Genomic DNA, 7690 nt, shown 5'->3' with positions numbered 1-7690 from the left:
GAGAGTAGAGAGAGAGAGACAGAGAAGAGAGAGAGAGAAGAGAGAGAGAGAGAGCGCTTTCCACATCCTGCCAACTTCACAGAGCTATGGGGATGCTAATTAGATGGCCATCCAGGTGGTAACCTATTATGGCCAGATTGCCCTGGTATTCTAATTGTAAGATGTTGAAATGTAGCTGAAGTATATGAAATACTCCATGGATGTAAAGAACTTATATAATGAGTATTGGAATCATCCCGTTCCAGAATCAGTACCCTTTTGGGGTGAGGGGACAACTTCAGGGGACAATGGCATTGTATGCTCCAGGTCTGAAGAGGGGAATAGATGGAAGAGAAACTTGTGGTCTGAGACCTTCGTGTGTGGAAAGTTGTCTTGCTTTACTCCCAGGAGTTCCAAGCCAACCAGGAAATTGATTTCTAAGATCACTTCATTTAAACATCATTTGGCCACATAAATTCCATCCCAGCCCACAAAATATGTTTTGACCCCTGCCTAAGCGCTTGTTACCCCCCACTGCTCTCCATTTTCCCTTCACTTATTATCCTTTCCTTCCCTCACCCAATTTTCTAAGCACCACAACCAGCCCGCCAGCAGCCAGCTCACTCAGGGCCTCATCCTTTGGACAAATTCCTAGAATTCACAGCCTAGATGGGAGAAGAATGAAGATTCATTTACCCCAGGACTCTTGCTTGATTTGTTGTTGAGCCTCTGCCTGATTTTCAGTCATCAGCCCCCAATTTTATTCCCAGAGCCAGTTAGGGCCAAGCCTCATTTTCCTGGGGGCCCAATTCCTCCCCCATTTTCCTTCCATCCAGGCATCAAGCCATAGGCCAAATGGGAGTCAAGGATGATGGCTCATTGGCAGGGCCAAGCAGGTGCCCCTGGCCTACATTCAGCCCTAGGGAGCTTCTTGTTTTCGCCTGAACTTCCAAGAATCTCAATTCCCAGATGAGGCATACTGTCAGATCTTGGCATATGACACGAAACATGTCCCCCTTTCCCTCTTCTGCCTGAGTCTGAATGTCCCTTTTCCTCTGACCTACAATGTAGAAGATTCTTGCTAAGAGCTGGATGAGGAAGGCTTCGTGGGGCCAGCGGGGCCAGGGGGTGGTGGGTCGCATCAACTAGAGTGCAGTTCTATGTGCGAAGAGGAAAAGCCCAGGTTCTGAACCTCCAAGATAGCTTGTTTAAAATTTCTATTGAAAGAATCTAGGGGTATTTACCTCTCAGCTCTGGACGCTGAGTTTTCAGACCTGCATATTTTGGGTAGAAGGGCCCGTGTCAGGCTGTGAAGCCAGTTCCTGGCAGGTCAAATGTGGCAAAGAACCATTCAGTAAAGCAGCCAGCCCAGCAACACAGGCTCAGAAGGCAGCCTTCAGAGCTGGTTCAGTTACAGAAGGTCTGAGACCCCTCTTCCAAGCCCCTTTTGGAAGCCTGACTCTCTGACTTCCAAGCTGCCTGCTGTCCCCAGTCCCTCTCTTTCTGGTGAAGACACTGAAGAACACGGTTGTGTCTTGTTTTCTGCCTGCAGCAGCTGGGGCTATTTGAATATTCTGTGGGATATTCCTGGAAGGTGACCTCCCTGGATCCTCCTCTTTCAGAGTCAAAGGCAAAGCAGGATGTGGCTGGGAATTCCACTTTTAAGGAACAGCACCATTAGATGACGCTAAGCCTCTTAGCCACTATGTGGCGCCATTTACCCATTTTTCTGTGCAAGGTTCGTGGGTGGTGGCTACACGCAAAGCAAACCAAATTTCAAAACTTGAAAATTTTTCAGGGATCTGGTTCTGACTAGGATCCTAAAATGTTGAGGGTACTTGGGCAAATCTCTTGACCTCTAGGAGCCTCAGTTCCTCATTTTGTGAAATGGGAGACAGATAGGGAGTCCCTGAAGTCCCTTCCAGCTTCATCATTTTGCACCTATGTGAGTGAATTCCCAATGATCGTCCAAGTGATGCAATTTTGGGCCTTTGGGTCACACAGAGCGTGGGTAAAAAAAAAAAAAAAGCGCATAAGGGCCAAGGCATGGATTTGGGGATGAGGGTGAGAAGGGGGTGGTCATGGAAGTGGGGATCCTCTACAACACACTGGCCAGGATTTTTCTTGAGCCTTCCATGGCACTAGAGAAGTGATAAGGGAGCCATTCATTTGCTCAGTAAACATTGATCACCAACTAGATGCCAGGCACTGTGTGATAGAGGCAAGGCTGCAGTGGTGGGTGGGAGAGAAGTGAATGGTGGGTGGGACACCAAGATGAGTAAACCCCAAAGTGTTTACCAGCCAGTGGGGAATAGATGAGTAAACAAATAACCAGTACACAAGGGATAATGGAGTCTGTGCTAAATAGAACTACAAACTGCTGGGGGTGACACTGAGGAAGGAGGGATAAATTCTGACCAGATAAGAAAGGTCTCACAGAGGAAGAGCCATTTTAGCTGGGCTTTGAAAGATGAACAGATGTGTGTGTGGTGGGGGAGGGGTCTGGAGAAAGGGAGAGCAGGAGGCGGAGGGAAAGGCAGGCATTCTGGGCGGAAAGAAGGAAGCAGGCATTCTAGCTTAACGAAAAACAGAGGGATGGGTACATTATGCTGTTTTGGGGGAATAGGGAGTAGTCCAAGGTGGCAGGAGAAATGGAGTGGGAAACGAGTTCACAAAAATGGTTTGGGGCCAAATTCTAGATTTACGGAGACTTTTCACTTGGCCAGATAGGTACAAAGTGTATGGGACAGGCTCCCAAGATATGGACAGAGTTCTAGCCCTCTAGTATGGAGAGGGCAAGAGCCAGTACTTCACACATATACAAGGCCACCATGGGTCAGTTAAGGTGAACAAGGCAGGCAGGCCTGACTGAAAGTATGGTAGATTAAAGGAGAAGGGAGCCTGAGAGGGCATTCTGAAGGAGCGCAGTCTTCCAACAGCGAATATTCCACTCTCTTCTGTCCTAAAACCTACATAGTAGAAGCTTTTAAAAATTATTTAACTTTTTTTTTTTTTTTTTTGAGACAGAGTCTCACTCTGTCGCCCAGGCAAGAGTTCAATGGCATGATCTCAGCTCACTGCAACCTCAGCCTCCTGAGTAGCTGGAATTAAAGGCACTCGCCACTATGCCCGGCTAATTTTTGTATTTTTAGTAGAGACAGAGTTTCACCATGTTGGCCAGGCTGGTCTCCATCTCCTGACCTCAGGAGATCCACCTGCCTCAGCCTTCCAGGTGCTGGGATTACAGGCGTAAGCCACTGTGCCTGACTTATTTAACTTTTATTTTAGGTTCAGGGGTACATGTTCAGGTTTGTTAGATAGGTAAATTGCATGTCATGGGGTTTTGGTGTGTAGATTATTTAGTCACCCAGGTAATAAGCACAGTACCTGATAGGTAGTTTTTCAATCCTCTCCCTCCTTCCACCCTTCACCCTCAAGTAGGCCCTGGCCTATTTCCCTCTCTGTGTGCATGTGTTCTCATCATTTAGTTCCCATTCATAAATAAGAGGATGCAGTATTTGGTTTTCTGTTCCTCATTAGTTTGCTTAGGGTAATAGCCTCCAGTTCCATTCATGTTGTTGCAAGGGACATGATATCACTCCTTTAATGGCTAATAGTATTCCTTTTTTTTTTTTTTTGAGACAGATTCTTGCTCTATTGGCATGGCTGGAGTGCAGTGGTGTGATCTCAGCTCACTGCAACCTTCACCTCCCAGGCTGAAGGGATTCTCATGCCTCAGCCTCTTGAATAGCTGGGATTACAGGTGTGTACCACCACGGCTGGCTACCTTTTGTATTTTTAGTAGAGATGGGGTTTTGCCATGTTGCCCAGGATGGTCTTGAACACCTGGCCTCAAGTGATCTACCCGCCTCGGCCTCCCAAAGTGCTGGGATTACAGGTGTGAGCCACTGCATGCGGGCTTTTTATGTCTACATAGTATTCTACGGTTTATATGCACCACATTTTCTTTATTATTATTATTATTATTATTATATTATTATTATTATGACAAGATCTGACTTTGTCATCCAGGCTAGAGTGCAGTGGCATGATTTCAGCTCACTGCAATCTCTGCCTCCTGGGCTCAAGTGATTCTCATGTCTCAGCCTCCCAAGTAACTGGGACTACAGGCGTATACCACCACACCTGGCTAATTTTTGTAGTTTTAGTAGAGATAGGGTTTCACCATGTTTCCCAGGCTGGTCTTGAACTCCTGGGCTCAAGCAATCCTCCTGCCTTGACCTCCCGAAGTGCTGGGATTACAGGCATGAGCCACCGCACCTGGCCCCACATTTTCTTTATCCAGTTTATCGTTGATGGTCATTTAGGTTTATTTCATGTCTTTGCTATTGTGAATAGTGCTGCAATGAACATAGGCATGCATGTGTCTCTATAATGGAGCAATTTATATTCCTTTGGTTGGGTGTATACCCAGCAATGGGATTGCTGGGTCGAATGGGAATTCTTTTTTGAGTTGAGAAACTGCCACACTGCTTTCTTTTATTTATTTATTTATTTTGAGACAGGGTCTCTGTTACCCAAGCTGGAGTGTAGTGGCATGATCATAGCTCATGGAAGCCTCAAACTTCTGGGCTCAAGTGATCCTCCCACCTCAGCCTCCCAAATTGCTAGGATTACAGGTGTGTGCCACCATGCCTGGCTAATGTTATTATTTTTTATTTTGTAGAGACAGGGTTTTGCTATGTTGCCCAGGCTGGTCTCAGACTCCTTGTCTCAAGTGATCCTCCCGCCTCAGCCTCCCAAAGTGCTGGGATTACAGGAGTGAGCCACCGTGCCTGGCCCTACACTGCTTTCCACAATGGCTGAACTAATTTACATTCCACCAGCAATGTATTCGCATTCCCTGTTCTGCACAACCTTGCCAGCGTCTGTTATTTTTTGGCTTTTTAATGCTAGCCATTCTGACTGGTGTGAGATAGTATCTCATTGTGGTTTTGATTTGCATTTCTCTAATGATAAGTGATGTTGAACACTTTTTCATACACTTGTTGGCTGCATGCGTGTCTTTTTTTGAAAAGTGTCGGCCAGACGCAGTGGCTAACGCCTGTAATCCTAGCACTTTGGGAGGCTGAGGCGGGTGGTTCATGAGGTCAGGAGTTCGAGAACAACAGCATTGCCAACATAGTGAAACCTTGTCTCCACTAAAAATATGAAAAATTAGCCAGGCGTGGTGGCAGGTGCCTGTAGTCCCAGCCAGTTTGGAGGCTGAGGTAGAAGAATCTCTTGAACCCGGGAGGCAGAGGTTATGGTGAGCTGAGATGGCACCACTGCACTCCAGCCTGGGCAACAAGAGTGAAACTCCATCCCAAAAACAAAACAAAACAAAACAAACAAAAAAACAAAAAGAAAATTGTCTGTTCATGTCCTTTGCCCACTTTTTAATGGGGTTGTGGTTTTTTGCTTGTTAATTTAAGTTTCTTATAGACTGTGGATATTACACCTTTGTTGGATGCATAGTTTGCCAATATTTTCTCCCATTTTGTAGATTGTGTTTACTTTTTTGACAGTTTATTTTTCTGTACGGAAACTCTTTTTTTTTTTTTTTTTTTTTTTTTTTTTGAGACGGAGTCTGGCTCTGTTACCCGGGCTGGAGTGCAGTGGCCGGATCTCAGCTCACTGTAAGCTCCGCCTCCTGGGTTCCCGCCATTCTCCTGCCTCAGCCTCCGGAGTAGCTGGGACTACAGGCGCCCGCCACCTCGCCCGGCTAGTTTTTTGTATTTTTTTAGTAGAGACAGGGTTTCACCGTGTTAGCCAGGATGGTTTCGATCTCCTGACCTCGTGATCCGCCCGTCTCGGCCTCCCAAAGTGCTGGGATTACAGGCCGGAAACTCTTTAATTTAACTAGGTTTCATTTGCCTGTTTTTATTTTTTGATTTTCTATTTTTGTTTTATTATTATTATTATTTTGTTTATTTTTGGAGATGGAGTCTTGCTCTGTTGAGCAACATCTGCCTTCCGGGTTCAAGCAATTTTCCTACCTCAGCCTCCTGAGTAGCTGGGATTACAGGCGCACGCCACCACACCTGGCTAATTTTTTTGTATTTTTAGTAGAGACGGGGTTTCACCATGTTGCCCAGGCTGGTTTCGAATTCCTGAGCTCAGGCAATCTGCCAGCCTCAGCCTTCCAATGTGCTAGGATTATAGGCGTGAGCTACCGCTTCCGGCCTTATTTTATTTTTTGAGACAGAGTTTCGTTCTGTCACAGAGGCAGGAGTGCAGTGGCACAATCTCGGCTCACTACAACCTCTGCCTCCCAAGTTCAATCAATTCTCTTGCCTCAGCCTCCCTAGTAGCTGGGATTACAGGCACCTGCCACCATGCCCGGCTAATTTTTCTATTTTTAGTAGAGACGGGGTTTTGCCATGTTGGCCAGGCTGGTCTCGAACTCCTGAGCTCAAGTGATCCACCCGCCTTGGCTTTCCGCAGTGCTGAGATTACAGGCAATTATAATTTTTATTTTTACAATTGCTTTTGGCATCTTGGTAGAAGCTTTAAACACCTGACCTATGAGATACAAGAAGAGGTCCTGCTTCAAGGATGGAAGAGTCATTCCAGGAAACCTGGCAAACTGCCCCTGCTGTGGCTGCATTTGCAGGACTAGTCACCAGTTTGTCTCCAGTTAGACCTCACCAGCCAGCGACAAATAGGAAAAGGCTGAGGCATTATGGGAGCTGGCATCACTCTAATTAGGATAATAAAGCAGGTGGGATTTAGGTTAGACTTAAGGAAAGCAGAAGACTGTATTCTGAAAAGTGAGAGATCTGGTAACCATAAGAGGTTATAACTTGTATTTGTTCAATAGCCGATGAGTGCCCACTCAATGCCAGGAGCATGGCTGGAGGGAGAAGTATGAAAAGTACTCTAGGAAAAAAAACCAAAGCAGGTTATGAGAATGCAGAGGACAGCACCCTGTCTTGGAGGAAAGGCATCAAGGAAGGCTCCCACAAAGTGGTGAGACATTAGAGATGGATATGGAAGAAGAAGTAGTTGATATACAGCTGGAGGGGATAGAGCAGTGTCCTGAAGAAAAGCACCATGCATGAGACTGGCAGGTTTAGGGAAGTAAGAAGCAAATGCACTGGAGTGGTTGAGGGTAAGCACAAGTGAGGGGAAGGGAAAGAGGGCGGGCAGAGAGAGGGAGCTGCTGCTTCTACCCTCCCCACTCTGAAAATCTCCAAGTGCCCAAGTTCTTATTTGCCATTTTTTGTTGAGTTAAGAATCCATTTCTGTAGAACTGAACTCAGGGGTCCCTGTGCACCTTTGTGTTTGTCACTACTCCCCTCCGCTCCATTCTAGCCATGAAGTCCACTGAGGAAACTACCCCCTGCACCAGGCATACAGCAAGTCAGTAATGAAGAGGGAAGAGGAGCCAGGAGCCTGCTAGCATGTCTTGAAACTCTCAATTCAGCTCAGCCCTGGCTCTGAGGGAGGAATGGGCTGAAAAGAAGAGTTAAGGAGGGTGTTGGATTGTGGTAGGACTTTTTATTCCTCATAGAAATTTTTGGTCTGGTGAAGGGAGAGAGGCATGGAGACTGGGTCAAGGGGTGGGGGCTACCTTGGAATTTAGATTCATCTAGGTGCTCCATTGGCAAACTCTCATTAGCAAAATAGGAGACTGGCTCAATCCTCAGGGAGGAGTCCTGGAGGCAGGAGTTGGGGAAGGGTGGGAGGAGGGGCTATGGCTTTTCTC

The sequence above is a fragment of the Trachypithecus francoisi genome, unplaced genomic scaffold (assembly GCF_009764315.1).
Source record: "Trachypithecus francoisi isolate TF-2019V2 unplaced genomic scaffold, Tfra_2.0 Lachesis_group6, whole genome shotgun sequence".
Taxonomy (NCBI): Eukaryota; Metazoa; Chordata; class Mammalia; order Primates; family Cercopithecidae; genus Trachypithecus; species Trachypithecus francoisi.
This window is presented reverse-complemented; position numbering follows the sequence as displayed.